Source organism: Dromiciops gliroides, chromosome 1, assembly GCF_019393635.1.
Source record: "Dromiciops gliroides isolate mDroGli1 chromosome 1, mDroGli1.pri, whole genome shotgun sequence".
NCBI classification, from domain to species: domain Eukaryota; kingdom Metazoa; phylum Chordata; class Mammalia; order Microbiotheria; family Microbiotheriidae; genus Dromiciops; species Dromiciops gliroides.
The window spans coordinates 145,435,500-145,452,675 of record NC_057861.1 but is presented as its reverse complement, the minus strand read 5'-3'; the positions used below and the strand labels follow the sequence as shown (position 1 = coordinate 145,452,675).

Genomic DNA, 17,176 nt, shown 5'->3' with positions numbered 1-17,176 from the left:
TGACATCAGGAACAGTGTTTTCGTATTAGAATCCACTTCAATGTGGCTTTTGTACAGTTTACATGTGCTATAATTTGCAGGGGTGTGCTTGTCTGTCCAGCTTCTACCCCCCAACTGCTTTTCAGTGTTGCCTGTATTAACGGTGAAGGGAGATGATCAGGAAACAGTTAAGCTCCCTGTCTTCTTTTGGACTCTGCTTCCCCTGTTCCCCTTTGGCTTTGGCAGCTGGAGCTGTGAAGACCACCTCTGCTTTCACCAGTACCAGGAATTCATAGTAACTGTCCTTTCAGTCCTAGGTAAACATTTCGCATTCAGCACTTTTCACATATTCATTTCCCACTGTGGCTTTGTGGATAGATCACTATGACATCATGAGGTTGGCCACCCACATGGTTGCTGAGGGAGAAGAGAGGTTGAGAGATGATTCTCCAAGGGTCTGCATGATAATTTGGGAAGGCCAAGGCCCTTTTTCTTGGGAAGCCTTTCTGCTAAGAGTTAACAATAATAATAATAACAATAATAATAACCACAAGCACCACTAACATTTCTGTGGTACTTTAAAGTTTACAAAGTACATATAAATATTATCACAACAATCCTGGTAGATGTTATTGTTGTCCCCATTTTCCAGATTCTGTAACGGAGGCAGATAGAGGTTAACTGACTTACCTTGGGTCACACAGCTAGTAAGTACCTGTAGCAGGATTTAAACTTAGGGTTTCTGGACTTAAGGTCTAGCTCTGTACTGGACCACCTAGCTGTCATAATAGAGTAGTTATAGCAGAAAGAGTCTGCAGCTACACTGGATAGAGAGAATGCAAGGACTCCCCTCCTCCATATCCCCACCCCCATTAGAATGTAAGCTCTTTGAGAGTTGGGATTGTCACTTTTTAAAAAAAATTTTGTATCCCCAGAATTTATCATAGTGCCCAGAGATTAGTAAGGGCCTTATAAATGTTTACAGATTGATTGAGAGGTATGCAGCAGGAAGGCTGATGATGCATCTCTATTCTTACTGTTAAATTAGATGATAATGAATCTCTACTCTTTCTCTATGTACTGTGCTTGGCACATAGTAGGTGCTTCATAAATGCTTGTTTCCTCCCTTCTATCTTAGACCCCTTCCATCACTGAAAATAGCTTGACCCTTTTCTAGGTTCCTGGCCTAGGACTGCAACAGCCCAGCATTCTTGGTTTGGGATAACCTTGGTTATCCCAAATAGTCCGAATTTTCATTTATGTGTCTTCCAAGTCCTTGTTATCGGAAGATAATTTTGTTTTGTTTCTGAGGATTAAATGCTATGTTAAGTCTTTGATCTATCTGTTCACAGTTGGGGAAGTATTCTAATTTCTGTATTCCAGGGACAGACCTTTCATCAACAATCTGGCCGAGAGTCATCCTTCCTCTATGAATCAATACTCATTGTAGCTTAGAACCTGGCCTCTGAATGTGGAGAGATACAACTGGAAAAAAACAACACCTAAACAATCCATAAAACCCTTGATCCTTCCTTGGTGATGCTGCATCAGGGTTGAGACCTATGACATATATTTTCAATTTCTTATTTCCAAACGGGCATCTCAAAAAAGAATATTAAGACACACAGATTTCAAATTCAGCCAAGTAACTTACACAAGGAAGGAAGCTTTATCCTGGTACCTTAGTGAGTGTGATGATGAATGGAAAAGAAGATACTATGTTTAGCATCTAAATCTTCCATGGATATAAGGCAAAAAAACAAGAAAGCATCTGCCTATAATAACTTCTCCTTATGGTCATACTTTTTCTTTTCAAGAAAAAAAGATTTAGGGGCAGCTAGGTGGCACAGTGGATAAAGCACCAACCCTGGATTCAGGAGGACCTGAGTTCAAATCCAGCCTCAGACACTTGACACTTACTAGCTGTGTGACCCTGGGCAAGTCACTTAACCCTCCTTGCCCCGCAAAGAAAAAAGAAAAGAAAAGAAAAAATGATTTAATTTCAAGCTTCTAATAGGAAAAGGGGAAGGAGGCTGCATCAGTTACTCTCACATTTATTTTCTAGTGCCAGAAACTCCTTGGTTTAGTCAGTCAGTGAGTATTTCTTAAGTGCCTCCTATGTGCCAGGCTCTGGGCTAACATGGGACTTACATTCAAGGAGCTCACATTCTAATGTGGGAGACAACACACAAGCAATTATGTAAATCCAAGGTTTATACAGAACAGATGAAAAGTCTTCTTGGGGAAAAGCATTAGCAGTAAGGGAGACAGGGAACATCCTCTTGTAGATGAGATTTGAGCTGTCTTGAGTTTAGTAGGATCACCCTCCCCAAAGCAGGTTGGGAGGGACCTTTGTTGAGTCAGAGGGCCCCTAACTGACCAGGCAGGGTCCTCAGATGCTACTATGCTTGACTAGGCTTTTGGGTCTTTATTCGATCAACCAATTAAGGGCAGGCCTCTGACTTAGATCAAATTCTCTTATGCTCATCAAGGAGGAACTCTGCCTTAAGAACTCTCCAAACCTGATTGTCCAGCATTTAAAACCAAGAAAGAAATACGGGGTTTATGTCTACTTTTTGTTTTGTGTTGTCTAGTCATTGTAGTTGTGACAAACCGGGTCAAGTGACTTGCCCAGGGTTACGAAGTTAGTAAGTTTTTGAGGCCAGATTTGAACTCAGGAAGATGAGTCTTCTTGACTTCAGGCCCAGCACTCTATCCGATGTGCCACCTAGCTGCCCTGTTACTTTTCCACACGGTATCATTGATTGTATTGCTTAAGCGCTACAAGGCAAGGGCTGTTTCACTTCTTGTCTTTTTATCTCCAGTGCCCACAGAGCCTGGCACTCAGTAAGTGCTTGCTGAATTTCATTTAATTGAATTATTGAAGTGTGCATAGACCTTATGATGTCTTCTGGTTAACATGCTGATGTATTTCTTCTTACCTTCTCAAATTGCAATTATAGAACAATTAAATACTGGGAATGAAAATCAATTTTCTAGCTTCCACAAGCCAAGGGACCATGATATGAAGGACTTTGAGTGACAGAGGTTTTTATATTTGATCTTGGTGGTGCGAAGGAGCCACCGGAGTTTATAGAGTAGGGGTCAGTCCTGTACTATAGAAAACTTAGTTTGATAGTTCAGTGAAGAGTGGACTGGAGTGGATAGAGACTTGAGTCAAACCAACCGGCAGGGTATTGCCATAGTTCATAACCTCATCATGAGGTGATGAGGGCTTGGACTAGGGTGATGGCAGAGTCAGAGAGAAGTGGGGATATAATAGAGATGTTAAAAAGGTAAAATTAAAGACTTGGCAACAGATTGGATATGGGAGAGTGAGAGAATGAGAAATTGAGGATGACACCTAAGCTGGAAGCCTGGGAGGATGGTGGTAGCCTGGACAGTAATAGGGAAGTTTGGAAGGAAGGAGGGCTTTTGGGGGAAAGATAATGAGTTTAGTTTTGGACTTGTTGATGTTTATGAACATCCAGTTTGAGATATCCAATGGGCAGTTGGAGATATGAATCTGGAGGTCAGGAGGGAGGTTAGGGTTGGATAAGATCTGAACATTATTATCACAGAGATGACAATTTAATCCATTGGAGCTGTCAAGCTCATCAAGTGAATAGTATCCAGGGAGAAGAGAAGAAGGCCCAGGACAGAGCCTTGTGGGATACCCACCAAAAATAGGTGTGACCTGAATGAAGATCTAGTAAAGAGGACTGAGGAGGAACAATCAAATATGTAGGAGGAGAAGCAGGAGAGAGCAGTCACAAATACTTAGCAAGAAGATGGTGTTGGTGTTGTTTGTCTTTTGTTCTCAAAGAGGACCATAACATTGGGGTGATGTCATGACTTGCAGTGAATTGGATTTAAGTGAGGGAGGGCTGTGCAAGATCATCAACCTCACTCTCTCCTCTAAAGCCATCTGTGTCTAGTGGCAAAATTTACATCAGGACGAGATGGCCCTGGATGCTTAAGGAAATTGGGGTTAAGTGACTTATTCAGGGTCACACAGCTAGTAAGTGTGTGAGGTGAGATTTGATTTTAGGTCTTCCCTACTTCAGGGACAGTGCTCTATCCACTGTGCCATCTAGCTGTCCCAAAGAGAGAAGAGAATGATCAACAATGTTAAAGGCTGCAGAGCGGTCAAGAAAGTTAAGGATGGGGAAAAGGCCATTAGATTTGAGTGAGTTCTCTGATAAAGAGCAGAACTCACTCTCATGTTAAAAAACCAGTTCACTATGTGTTGCCCTAACTCAAGCCCAACAGGTTATTTCCTTGGGCAACTCCTGGTTTTTTTTTTTTCTTTTTTGTTTTTTGCTCTTCTATCCCTTGGACCCTGGGATCTGATTGATTAACATTCACCTTATCTTTCCTAGACTTAGACCACTTCCCTATATCTCACTGCCAGGTTTGGGGTGCATGCACTCTTTTTAAGTCCTTTCTTCCCCCTCCTCTTGCTCTGAGAGCTATGATAAAATCAACACTATCATTCCTGAAAAGTCATTATCAGTCAATTACCCTAAAACTCCAATCACCATTCCCTTTGACTCCTCCCTGCCCTACTTCAGAGGGTTATTTTGAGGATGAAATGAAATAATATACATAAAGTGCTTTGCCAACCCTAAAGAGCTGAATAAATGCTATTTTTATGGTAAACACAACGTTTTTTTTTTTCTTCACGAATCTATTCAGGACCTTTAAAAAGCTTCTTTTTTGCCACCTTGCTAACAAAGAGAGGGGGTCATCATCATTCTTCTAAGTTCAGACCTCAGTCAACAAACATTTATTATGTTCCAGAAACTGTGCTAAATGGTGAATTACAGAAGGCACTCCCCACCTTCAAAACAAAACAAAAACCCCTCAAAACTAAAATCTCTCAATTTGAAAGTTTTTAGTTTTCTATGTATTTTTAGTTTTCATTTTCAGCCTCAGAAACCAGTTCTTTCCCCATCTTCATAGGATTCTTATACAAGACGACTTCCTTATGTCAGTTTCACTTTCTCCTACCTTTCCAGTCGCTCCTGGACCAAACTGCACCAGGCCAGGCCGTTTTGGCCCAAGGATGCTGTTTCTGAAACTAACTCCATTCCATCTTCTCTTTTAAAGAAACTCATATTATTGGCTCTGATTAAAAAAAAAATAAACGCACAAACATATATTTGTTTGAAAAAACCCTCAGGCTAAATGGCCAATTTACATAATAAGATTTTACATGAAGCACAGAAACGGGTGTCCCAACGGGGGCCAGAGGGGCTGGGGCAGGACGAGTTCTAGGAAGAGTGGAGGGAGTAGAGGGGCTTGCCCTTATCCCCTAGTTTGCCCCAGCGGTTGCGCTGGCTGCCCCAGGGCTGCTCAGGCGTCTGGGTGGACAACAGGGGCCAGGGCAGCATTCCTCCCTTTGCAGGCGTTGCACCCAGAGGCCCGGCCGCAGTCACGGGACCGCGGCTGACAGGGGAGAAAGGATATTTCCCGGCAGGGCTCCGGAGGCAGAGAACGACCCAGCCCGCCTGTCCCTCACTCCTGAGCTGCTGCTGCTGCTGCTGCTGCTGTTGCCGCCGCCGCCGCCGCCGCCGCCGCCGCCGCCGCCGCCGCCTCTGCAGCCCGTGCACCCGCCGTCACTGCCCGGCCTCTGTACACGCGTGCTCCAAGGTGCGTTTGCAGCGGACCTAGGGTAGTGGTGGGAGGGCGCAAGCCCCAGGCCTTCACTGGGGATGGGATGACAGGATGGTAGCTCCGCTGTGAAATGGAAAGAAAAAAACTTCCCTTCTGCAGCTCTGCTTACGAGTCAGCACATCAGCCGTGAGGTCATTGGTCCTCTTTGGAAAACGAGGAATGGATAACCACATTCATTCCTTACATTAAGCACCTACTGTATGCTTGGTAGACGCTGGAGATAGTGAAAAATGAAACAATCCCTGCTCTTTAGGAGCTTACATTCTGTGTGGGGGTGGGGAGGAGGAAGGAAACATTTCTCTTGAAAGGGCCCCAGAACTTTAGCACTGGCTGGAAGGGCCCTTGCAGATGCAGCCCCTAGGTTTTTACAAAAGAAACTAAGGCCCAGAACTGACCTTCAAGGGAAAGCCCGAATCTAGAGATTCCTAATTTTAAGGAATCATTCATGGCCTCTGGGAAACCTCTTAATTCTCCTCCACCCATTCCCCAGATAAATGAAGTATGACCATACTGTTGGAACAGTAATACAACTAAGACCCTCTGGGGGGAAAAGGTTAAGCAATTTCTGAAGAATGATGTAGGGGAAGCAATTGGTAGTGACTTTCCTTCCCCCACAAATGATCCTTTTGTTTTTTTCAAGAATCCACTCTGTTTAGACATCTCTTTAGCCCTTCTATTCTATTGTATCATCTCCCTGGTTAGACTGAGGTAGAAATCCTATTTTCTTTCCTTCTTGTGCTTCGGTAACCCAGATTAGCTCAAATTAGGTGGGGCAGTGTGGATAGAACTCTGAGCCTGGACTCAAGAAGACACAAGTTCACATATGACCTCAGACACTTCATCTTTGTTAAAGTTAAGTGTGCGATGCTTGTCTCAGTTTCCTCAACTGTAAAATGGGGATCTTAACAGCACCTCCTTCCCAGAGTTGTTGTGAGTGCTTAGCCCAATGCCTGGCACTTAGTAGATGCTATATAAGTGCTTATTCCTTTTCTTTTTTTGCAAGGCAATGAGGGCTAAGTGACTTGTCCAGGGTCATGTGTCTGAGGTCAGGTTTGAACTCAGGTCCTCCTGAATCCAGGGTCCGTGCTTTATCCACTGTGCCACCTGGCTGCCCCTCCTTTTCTCCATTTGTTGAATTGCCTCCTCATCCTTCCAGCCCAATCATTCTCAAAAAATTTTTCTCCCTCCTCTGTCTCCATCGGTTCCGGAGTACTTAGCAAACTGGAGAGAAACTAATAAGTGTTAGTGAATAAAGGATTCCTTCAATTGTTGACAGACAACATAGGGAAAAGAATATTTGAGGGTTTTCCTACTCAGAACAATCTTTTTTTTTTTTTTTTTAGTGAGGCAATTGGGGTTAAGTGACTTCCCCAAGGTCACACAGCTAGTAAGTGTTAAGTGTCTGAGGCCAGATTTGAACTCAGGTACTCCTGATTCCAGGGCCGGTGCTCTATCCACTGCGCCACCTAGCTGCCCCTCAGAAGAATCTTTTAGGGGAAAAACTCCAGGCTTTCAAGGGTTCTGAGGATTGGATCGCCTGGTCCCAGGCATTCTGGAGACACCCAATTATTAATGTTTAAGTGTAGACAAATCAGGTGAACCTATGGTTCCTCATCTCTAAAATGAGGGTATGCTGAGAAGGATTCCTCTTTTCAGAGAACCCATCTCATATAGGAGAAAGAGCACAGGCCCGAAGTCAGAAAACCCAAATTCAAATCCTCCCTCTGATGCTTGCCACCTATGTAAGCTTGAGCAAATGACTTCATCTCCCTAGGCCTCCTCGGTAAAAAGGGAGAGTTGGGCTCGATGGCTTCTGAGGTCCCTTCCAGCTTTTAGTCTATGATTCTGTTGATTTCGTTTTATTATTTTATGATTTAAAAGTGTTGCTTCTTCTATGTAGAAGTATGTTACTTATGGTCCTGCACAGGCCAACCTGAAGTGGCTTATTTACTGAACTGCTAAAGTGAATGAGTTGACAGCCTGTGTGAACATGGATGAATCATTTTTCCTCTGTGAGGTTCAGTTTCCCTATATGTGGAATGGTGAGGCAAGGTCATTTAGACTAGATGCTCTCTGAGGGCTTCTACAGTTCTAGATCTCTGACTGCATCATCCTGTGATGCCACACAAGGTACAGACGGTAGAGAAAACTATATCTGTTGTTGGCATGCCAGAGGAAAGCTTTGGGGAGAGAATCCTCAACAGGATAATGTAACTGTGGTTTGAATTCTGGCTGTGCCATTGACCGGCTCTCTGGATCAGCCCCTAAGCCTCAGTTTATTAAGGCAGAAAATGGAGATTATACTATTTACAATTCCCCTACCTCACAAGTGTTGCTGTGGAGAAGGTGCTTTTTTAAGCATCTAAGAGTTAATTCCTCTTATCACCTGATAGAGATGAAGACTATAAACTATCATTTTTGTGAATTGAATTATATTTTAAATGACGATGGGAGGCTGGCCTATTTAAAGTAATCATTTTGGTGACTTAGCAAAGTGAATGATCACCCCTAATTTAAATACGTCCATTTGATCGATCTTAATTTCTGGAAAGATGGGGTGTCCCAAAAGTTTTAGTGCTGTTCCACACTATTAAAGCAGGACAGAGACTTTTGGAACACCCCGTGTAGCTTTGCTTAAAGGCAGGAAGATTTATAGCTTATATTTTACCTTTACCCTGCTAATTTTGAACTGTTAACAAATCATCACTATTATACTATGCAATCACATTAGCTGACATTTATATAATGTTTTAAAGTATATAAAGTGCTTTGCAAACATTATCTCATTTGTTCTTCATATCAACCCTATGAGGCAGGTACTACAAATATTATTATTCCCTTTGTACGTGTTGCTCCTGTCAGAGGCTTTGATACCCTTCAGGGGCCTCTCACTAGACTAGCACATTGCTCAGGCCCTGGTGGGAAGCCAGGGCACTTCAGTATCTGGTACTCTCTTAAAATACTTAATGTTGACTTAAAAGTGGCTCTCTTAAAATACTTAATGTTGACAAGGCTTCAAAACATAGAACAGTTTTATTCAGAGAGAAAAGGACACATAGAATAATCCATTTTCAACCTTGCAGAGATACAAGAGGCTACCCTCCTGCCCTTCTTACTTTCCAGTACTTGTGACATACAGCATGACCTTGGGTCATTAAAGGGAAGGCTGGAATTTGCTTCTCCTTCTTGGTTCTCTGAGTCTTACCGACCTTTTCCTGGCAAATTCTCTTGTCTTGGTGCTGTCACATTCTATTATTGCTCATAGGCATAAAGGTCCTTCTTGCCATTTTGACCTGCTTCCCTGCCCACAGCTATTTGGCTCTCTTCCAACAAACATTGGTGGGCTTTAGAAGGTTTGGAATTTGGAGTGGATTGCATTGATGCCTCAGGTGAATTCCTTCCTCCAGAGGAAGGGTTCCTAACCTGGGATCCACGGACCCTTAAGTGATATGTGGATAGATTTCAAGGGTTCTATGAATGTGAAAGAAAGAGATATTTTGGAAACTTTATTTTAATTGCTTTTCTTTATAAGCCTATACATTTTTGTGGTTTTCTTTTTGTTGTTGTTGTTGGTGGTGGTGAGGCAATTGGGGTTAAGTGACTTGCCCAGGGCCACACAGCTAGTAAGTGTTAAGTGTCTGAGGCTGGATTTAAACTCTGGTCCTCCTGAATCCAAGGCCGGTGCTCTATCCACTGCGCCACCTAGCTGCCCCAAGCCTATACATTTTTATGCATTTAAAAACATTATTCTTTGAAGGGATCCATAGGCTTCACCAAACTGCCAGAGAGGTCCATGACACAAAAATGGTTAGGAATTCCCATTTTTCAAATACTAACTGCCTCCAGCCTATTGAAATCTTCTCCCATTTATTTCTTGATCCCACAGTCCCATTCTCCATACAAAGAGTCTTTTTAGATAGTTGTGGGACTTTGATCCAAACCAATAGGTTTTCTTCTTTGGGTTGACTCATGACAGTTCTGTACTACTTCCTCCCTCAGTGCCTGGAAAATGTGCCTTGCCCTTGGGTTATCCGTTCCAAATGAAGCTTTCCATGTTGGACAAGGCATTCCCACTTCACTTTCCATTTGTTTTTTCTTTCTTCTCCCATCATCCTCTGGACTATGTTATGTAAATAATTGCCCTGGACAGTTTCTCCAACATCTCTGGGCATCTCTTCTCTAATGTGTGTGTGTGTGTGTGTGTGTGTGTGTGTGTGTGTGTGTGTGTGTGTGTGTGTGACTCAAATGCAGACAGATTAGGTGACTTGCCTATGGTCATATAGCTAATATGTATTAGAGCCAGAGAGTGGATTATTCTAGGTTCAGATTTCCCTTCCATAAACTATGCTGCCTTTATGAGTGAATGAATGTTGAATTTAAAATTCTGTAATTTTACCATATTGGTTTATATCAAGGTTGTATTAGAATGTAAGTTCCTCAAAGGCAGGGACTGCTGATTTTTTGTTTGTTTATTTGCTTTTAAAAACAACTATTACAGTCCCTGTTACACAGTAGGTCTTTAATAAGTTCTTTTTGAATTGAATCCTGCAATATAGGTCACACCACTAAAATGAGATTTCAGTGAAAGAAAATATCTACATCTATATCTCTGTATGTATATATCTATCTGTCTGTCTATAGGTATACACTAAATAAAGGCAGCTAGGTGGTGTAGTGGATAGAGTGTTGGGTTTGGAGTCAGGAGGACCTGAGTTCAAACCTGACTTAAGATATTTACAAGCCCTTTGACCCTGGGCAAGTCACTTAACCCTGTTTGCCTCAGTTTCCTCATCTGTAAAATGAGCTAGAGAAGGAAATGGTAAACCACTCCAGTATTTCTGCCAAGAAAACCCCAAATGGAGTCACAACTCAGCTCAGACATGACTAATCAGGTGAACAACATACACTAAATAATGACACCAGTTATCAGATATATTCAAATTTTATGCAAGCTAAGCTAAAGGCTAGGGGTAGAAAATGTGACCTATGGTCAGACCAATATAGAATGTTGTCTGGGATAATGATTAATTGTTCCTGAAATCATAGTCTGTTCCAAGGAACTCTCTTTAGCCAAGATAGTTTGGTTGTGATTCTTTGAATATACTATCTCTTTGGCAATGAGTTGTGAATTCCAGCTCTCTATTTTTCTGTCCTCTTCTGGTATAACAGGACTTGGGGGTGGTTGAGGAGGACACAACTTCATTTTCTAATGCCATGTTCTTACTTCCCTGGGACTCATTTGCTTCAGTGAAAGCCCTGACTAAGGCTGCCATATTTTCCCCCTTTAGTCTGGGGACACATTGTCATTCATTTGCATACATTTGAGATCACAGAGCGTAGACTTTTGGAGCTGGAAGGGACCTTTGAGATTGTGTCATTTTTTAATACATATTTTAAACAATCTTTTTTGCATGCATATTTAAATAATTTTGCATGATTATGTCTAAATGATCAAAACTCCAAAATGAGTAAAGGTAAAACAAAATAAAGCAATGCTACCTGCTTTAGCTATTGTGAATGGTTACATTGAATAAGACTGGAGCAAGTGGGGCCTAGTTTGGCATATTGAGTGGGGATCTGATGTCTCTGGCTGTTTTTGTAAACTAGGTTTTTTTTTTTTACCCTTCCTGCCTTTCTTCTCCTCCCTAGGCCCCCATTCCCTTGTCCCCAAATTGATCAGACTCTTTGCTTTCTCAATTTTATCATAGCATTTTTCCTGGCCCTCCTTTGGCTTAATTACAAGTATTGTTTTTTAACCTTATATCATACTTAAATATATGTCTTGTCCTCCCTCCCTCTTCCCAGTTAGCCTACAAACTCTTTGAGGGATTGTGTGGTGGTGTTTTTATCTTTGAATTAGAGTTTACTGTGGTGCCATGCACTTAATAGTAGCTTCATCAATGTTTGAAAAATTGAATTACAGGGTCATTTGTCTTCTAGGAATGGAAAAACCAAACCAGAAGATAGTGTTTGGGGAATGGAGATGTTAGGTAGCCAAGAGGAAGGGAGAAAGCATTTATGCAGCACCTCCAGTGCTGTAGCCAGCTTTTATTTTTTTACTGTTATTTTCATTTGATCTTCACAATAACCCTGCTAGGTGGGCGCTGTTATTATCCCCACTTTATGGTTGTGGAAACAGAAGCAGACAGAGGTTAAATGACTTGTCCAAAGGCCACACAGCTAGCAAAAGTCTGAGGCCAGATTTAAACTCTTGTCTTCCAGACTCCAGGCCCAGTACTCCTTATACTTTCCCACCAGCTGCCAAAAACAGAGTTTAGGAAGATAAAAGTTTTCACTTATTTTCAAGGAATGATGAAGGGTTTGACTATGATGCTGCATAAACATTGGTTGCAGGAACAAGGGATATTCAGCCTGGAGAATAGAAGACTTGAGGTGGGGCCGGGCTCACCAAATAGTCAGACTTCTGTTTTAGGAAAATCAATCTGACAGCTGAGTGGTGAGGAGAGACTTGTGGCAATGAGACCAGCCATGCAGTGGTCCAGGCGGGAGGCGATGAGGGTCTACACCAGGGTAGTGGCAGTGTTAGGGGAGAGAAGGGGGTGGATACAAGAGAGGTTATGAAGACAGAAACAGAAGTGCTTGGCCACAGATTGGATATGAAAGGTGAGAGAGAATGAGGAGGAAATGATCTACATTTAAGATTCAGTTAAGGAGGAGTAGGAGTCTGGCACCATTTGACCATCTGGAAAGGATTTCCTTAATAACCTCCTTCTCAAAGAAGACAACTAGGATCACCCTAAACTAATAGACTTTAATAGAAAGCCATCTCCTGGAGGGCCAAGAGATCTGAACTTGTAAGTCTCTTGGATGCTGTGGTCTGAGGTGAATGTGAAGTGTCTGTTCTGTAATCCCACAGAATCGTTTTTACCTTACAAGGGTGGGTGGGAGTATAATGAGTTTATTGGGCTATTTTGCCATTGTTAGATTTATATGTACCTTTGAATCCTTCAGGTTTTATGTCTAGTACGTTTTCTGTGGATCAGAAGAAAGACTTTTTGGTTACATTACACCCCCCTCCACCCCCACCAAAAAACAACAAAAAAAGGAAGCTAGTTGTTGCACTGGATAGAGCATTGGGAACTCAGGAAGACCTGAGTTCAGATACACCCTCAGAGATTTACTAGCTGTGTGACCCTGAGCAAGTCACTTAACCCAGTTTCCCTCAGTTTCTTCATCTATAAAATGGGCTGGAGAAGGAAATAGCAAACCTCTCTAGTCTCTTTGCCAAGAAAACCCCAAATGGATTCTCAAAGAATTGGACCCTACTGAAACAACTGAACAACAGAAGGTTCCAGCTGTGTGTGAACTGTGGGTTAATAGTAATGTGGGTGTAGGGTTGTGTACTATGGTGAGAATGAATATGGATTTAGTCTCAGGTAGTAGTTGAAGCTGGATTGCTGGAGAAAAAAGACTGAATGAGAAGAAAGAGTCAGTGTAGGGTCATTGCCTTGAAGATTTCTGTAGTTCAGTTAGAATTTTACTAAATTCTTTTGCTTTGACCCAAATAGAAGGACAGGCAGTTTCATATATAAACATTTACAGCATTGCCAATTTTGGAAGCAGAAAGTAGGTGGCCCTATACGAAAAATTCCCACCAATCTCCATGGAATGGTTTATGTTGTGGTTTTTGTTTTTAATTTTTGACAGATGTTTGAAAATCATGGTGTAGTCAATCAGTCAATCAATCAATAAACATTTAGTGGAAAGAGAACTAGATTTAGAGTCATAGGACTTGGATTCAAATCCTGGCTCTGAATCATTTCCTATGTGACCTTGGGCAAGTTATTTTTTTTTAAATGTTGTTTATTGTTAAATAGTTTCAGTCTATCTGACTCTTAGTGATCCCATTTGGGGTTTTCTTGGCAAAGATCTTAAAGTGGTTTGGCATTTCCTTTTCCAGCTCATTTTACAGATGAGGAAACTGAGGCAAACAGAGTTAAGTGACTTGGTCAGGGTCACACAGCTAGTAAGTGTTTGAGGTGAGTTTTTAACTCAGGAAGTTGAGTCTTTCTTACTCTAGGCAGGAGCTCTATCCATTGTACCACTGATCTGCCTTCTGTAACTCATTTAACCTTCCATCCCTTCTCTCTCTCTCTCTCTCTCTCTCTCTCTCTCTCTCTCTCTCTCTCTCTTTCTCTCTCTCTCCCCCTCACCTTCTCCCTCTCCCTCTCCCTCTCCCTATATACATACATACACATATATACACACATTCATACATATTTACACCTCTTTCTTTTCTTTTCTTTTTTTTGCAGGACAGTGAGGGTTAAGTGACTTGCCCAGGGTCACACAGCTAGTAAGTGTCCAGTGTCTGAGGTCGAATTTGAACTCAGGGCCGGTGCTTTATCCACTGTGCCACCTAGCTGTCCCCCACACCTCTTTCAATGCATATACCTCTTTATATATACACACCTCTTTTACATGTAAACCTCTTGATAAACCTCAGTGTCCTTATCTATATAAAATAAGAGGATTGTGCTAGATGATCCCTTGTGTCTCTTCTGTCTCCAGATCCATGATCCTGAGGTGAGAATACTATCAAAGTGGTTTTCCAGTTAACTTTTTCCTCATTAGTAGCCCCTCAAGGTTATGGTGGCTTGTAGGCTGTGTATGTAGATAGCCCCTAATTCAAGGGCAAGTGAAGAAAGAAAGATGGAGGTTTCAGGTCCCATGTTCTTAATTTGATGGTAACTAGGGAAGAAAAGAGAAATCCATAAAATAAGTTAAAGTCCTGTGTTGCCTTTTTTTAAAAAATCTGCCAAGTGCTAAGGCCCAGGGACGGCATAAACCAATTGCTGCCATCAGAAAAACTACTGCATGGTGCCAGTTTGATTTAGCTCAGGAGACTGTAACTTTCTGCCCTGAGGGGTAATATGATGGAGTAGACCTTCCTACTGTTCACAATATTATGAAAAAAAAACATTAAGGCAACAATTTTTATTACTTGCCCCCAAGCTAGAGCTTTAAAATGTTCTCTCTCTCCCTCCCCTAAGCCACTTTGGTTTTCAAAACAAACAACCCATTCATGTGTCCTCCTGAGTCAAGCTGTTAAACCCATTGCCTTTTAGTTCTAGGTCTTATTCACTTAATGCACTGAAGTTGTAGGCTTGACATAATCCTGTGTCCCCAGAGTTTTTGTTTCTTTGCTATTTATATAATGACCTAGGTACAGTTAAAGGCTGTATGGTTGATGAGCTCTGCCAAATGTGAACAGGTTCATGCCCTAAAGATTCAAGTCTGAAGACACAAATTGGTTTAATATATCTAAGGGTGTGCTGGTAAATGTTTAACAGGCAGTATTCTCCAAAAAAAAGTATGTAGGACACACTTTTAAATTTAATTTGCATTATTAACATTTTCCCCATCACTTTCATAAGTCTGGACAATCAATTAAACAATAAATCAAGTCTTAGTTTGTAGCATCCACCAATTTCTGAGGTGTAAATGCTCACACTGAAAAATTTAACAATCAATTCTGCAGAAGATTGGAGCTGGCTTCAGCATACCTGGATTATACCAGCTTCTGCAAAAGGCAAATTGGCTGCTGAATTTGGAATGATTTATGATTCAGAGGAGGTCTTAGAACTATTTTTTTCAAGGAACTTTTTTTTGAGGGGGGGAGGGAAGGAAAAACGGATGAACATATACTAAACAATGAGAGGCTAATCTAGGTCACCAAAAAGACAAAGGAGATAGAATTATAGATTTAGCAATGAAAGGGACCTCAGAGGTCCTCTAGTTAAGCCCCTTCATTTTACAGATGAGGAAACTGAGGTCCAGTGTGGCCAAGTGACTTTTCCAAGGTCACACAGGGAATAAATTTTAGAGCTGGGATTAGAACCCAGGTTCTGTAATAGCTGGTCTAATGTTCTTTCCTTTGCAGAGTGGATAAAAGGGAGCAAACTGGTAGGGTAGATGGATGGGTGGATGGATGGATGGATGGGTGGGTTGGTGGGTGGATAGATAGACAGACGGGTAGATATAGAGAGATAGGTAGATGATAGGTAGGTGCCAGGTACTATGTACTATGCTAAGCACTGGAGATACAAAGATAATAATCTAGTCCTTGCTGTCATGGAGCTTACATTTTAAAAGAGGAAGAAAAACAAAAAGAGGATCTAGGGAGGGGGTAGGAAGGTGGTGGAGGATCATCTAGGTGCTGTAAGGACAGATTTAGAAACAACTTTGGGATTATAAAAATGACACCTAAAAAGGTATAAGGTCAACAGAAATCTTTTGTAGATTCATGTTCTTCTGACTTTAATATGGTGAAAGCTTTCACAGTGATTGATTCCTTTGTAAGGTGAATAATCCACATTGTTTTTATTTAGTTTTTTTTTTTTTTTTTGTGGGGCAATGAGGGTTAAGTGACTTGTCCAGGTTCACACAGCTAGTAAGTGTCAAGTGTCTGATGCCGGATTTGAACTCAGGCCATTCTAAATCCAAGACCGGTGTTTTATCTACTGAGCCACCTAGATGCCCCCCTGTTTAGTTTAAATGTAGACTTTTATGTCTTGGATTTGCTTAAAAGTAGATGCACTTGTACTTGTAGAGGGGGAAATGATCTTATTCACAGACGTAGGATGAGATAGATAGAGGGTTTGTGCTTACCTTGAAGAGTTGAGGAGAGGCCTTAGTTGGGTTAAAAGAAAGGTGAGCAGATACAATCGAGAAGGATGGTGATTATAAACAGCATGATTGATCTCGGACTTTGTGGGCTCTACTTACTAGCAAAAAAAGGGATTTATGCAGAATACTTCTCTATAAATTTGGGATTATGATGTTAGACTTGATTGAGGTGGTGAAGTAGGTAGAGTTTCAGGCCTGCAGTCAGGAAAATGTCTTCCTGAGTTAAAATCCAGTCTCAAACATGTATTAGCTGTGTGACCCTGGGCAAGTCATTTAACCCTGTTTGCCTCAGTTTCCTCATCTGTAAAATGAGCTGGAGAAGGAAATGTCAAACCACTCCAATATCTATATGAAGAAAACCTCAAATGGGATTATGAAGAGTCAGATATAACTGAAACAAATCAATAACAAAAGATTTAATTGAATAAAGTAATTGGATAGAGGCAGGTAGATTGCACAGTGGAGAGTGTGCTAGACCCCAAAATATGAAGACCTGATTTCGTATGGTGCTTTAAGACACTAGCTGTGGGCAAGTAACTTAACCTCTGTTTGTCTCAGTTTCCTCATCTGTAAAATGGGGATAATAATAGCACCCACCTCACAGGCTTCTAAAGAGGACTAAATGAGATAGCTTATGTAAAGTACTTTGCAAACTTTGACATGTTATACCAGTGCTAGCTCTTTTTTTTTTAGTACTAGCTCTTATTATTAAGAATGATTGGAGGGGCAGCTAGGTGGCACAGTGGATAAATCACTGGCCTTTGATTTAGGATGACCTGAGTTCAAATCCAGCCTTAGACACTTGACACTAACTTTGTGACCTTGGGCAAGTCACTTAACCCTCACTGCCCCGCAAAAAAAAGAATGA

General features: G+C 41.6%; 1 protein-coding gene across 1 annotated transcript in view; it reads left to right on the top strand.

The window, feature by feature from the left end:
- Positions 1–5,553: 5,553 nt before the first annotated feature.
- CPQ (carboxypeptidase Q) overlaps positions 5,554–17,176 on the top strand; it is a 628,024-nt gene continuing 616,401 nt past the window's right edge. The window contains exon 1 of the mRNA XM_043996276.1: positions 5,554–5,634. The gene's annotated coding sequence lies outside the window, so the exon portion shown is untranslated. The remainder of the gene's footprint in view (positions 5,635–17,176) is intronic.